The following is a 1,881-nucleotide window of genomic DNA, read 5'->3' on the forward strand; positions in this document are numbered from 1 at the left end:
GTCATTAGCTTGACGTAGCGTACCTTGCTCAAGTTGACAATAAAACGGCACTAACCACTTCCCGGTTTGCCGTGTCCCCATAGTAATGCTTCAAACGCTGACCATTAACCTTAAATGCTTGGCCCAGATCATTCTCAAAAATCTCCACCGCTCCATGTGGAAACACAGTTTTTACAATAAAAGGTCCAGACCACCTTGATTTCAACTTTTCAAGAAAAAGTAGGAGACGAGAGTTGAATAAAAGAACTTGCTGCCCCGGCACAAATGACTCAGGATATAGCTTCCTGTCGTGCCACCTTTTCACTTTTTCCTTGTACATTTTGTTGTTCTCGTACGCCTGGAGTCGAAATTCATCAAGTTCATTTAACTGAAGCATTCGCTTCTTCCCAGCTTCATGTAGATCAAGGTTCAACTTCTTCAACGCCCAATAAGCCTTATGCTCAAGCTCCGCAGGTAAATGACATCCCTTACCATAAACAAGTTGAATCTTGTATGCTGTTCTATAAGCCCAAATAACTTCATCGAGCTTTAAAGACCAATTCTGCCTTGACGGACAAACAACTTTCTCTAGAATGCGCTTGATCTCTCTATTAGACACTTCCGCTTGACCATTCATTTGCGGATGATAGACAGTAGCAACACGATGATTCACATTGTAGCGCTGCATCATAGAAGTGAACTTACGGTCCCATGAAATCGATTCCCCAAACATCAAAGACCTCGACTTCAAGCATCACATTTAATGGCATCTCATCCTTCCTCGTAAGATTCCCCACTCTTTGGCAACGATCACACCTTAAAACGAACTGATGTGCATCCTTAAACAAGGTAGGACAGAAAATACCTGCTTGAAAAATACGAGCTGCTGTCTTTTCACCACCATAATGTCCACCATAAACCGTGGAGTGGCAGTCTCGTAATATCCCCCCCGTCTCACAGAATGGGATACATCTCCTGATAATCTGGTCAGCTCCTTGTCTAAACAAATACGGTTCATCCCATATGTACCACTTCACCTCATGCAGAAACTTCTTCTTTTGAGCTTTATTCATATTAGGAGGCATTATGTTGCTGACAAGATAGTTCACAATATCTGCGAACCATGGCTCTTCCTCCTGAACTGCGAACAACTACTTAACCGGAAAAAATTCATTGATCAAATTCTCATCATGTGAAGTAGAATCGGGATTCTCCAATATAGATAAATGGTCAGCTACTTGATTCTTAGTACCTTTTTGATCTTTGATATCTAACTCAAATTCCTGTAGCAAGAGCACCCAACGAATAAGTCCAGGCTTCGAATCCTTCTTGGAAACCAAATAGCGAATGGCCGCATGATCAGCTAATACTTTCACCTTTGTCCCACGCAGATAAGATCGATTTTTTTCAAAACCAAAGACTATAGCCAAGAGCTCCTTCTCAGTAGTGGTGTAGTTCATTTGAGCTCCATTTAGCGTCTTACTAGCATAGTAGACCACATGAAAAAGATTATTCTTGTGCTGCCCAAGAACTGCTCCCACCGCATAATCACTCGTATCACACATCAATTCAAAAGGCTCTGTCCAATCAGGTGCCATAATAACCGGTGTTGTTATCAAACTCTTCTTGAGAGTCTCGAATGCCGCCAAACATTCATCATCAAATTTGAAAGGCACATCCTTCTCGAGCAAGTTGGACAACGGCTTAGATATCTTCAAGAACTCCTTGATGAAATGCCGATAAAAACCCGCATGACCAAGAAAACTACGGACTCCTTTCACAGAAATAGGTGGTGGAAGATTTTCAATGACTCCCACCTTGGCTTTGTCCACCTCAAGACCCTTGCTAGAGACCTTATGCCCATGAATAATGCCTTCATGCACCATAAAGTGACATTTTTCC

This window comes from Apium graveolens, chromosome 3, assembly GCF_009905375.1.
Source record: "Apium graveolens cultivar Ventura chromosome 3, ASM990537v1, whole genome shotgun sequence".
Lineage (NCBI taxonomy): Eukaryota > Viridiplantae > Streptophyta > Magnoliopsida > Apiales > Apiaceae > Apium > Apium graveolens.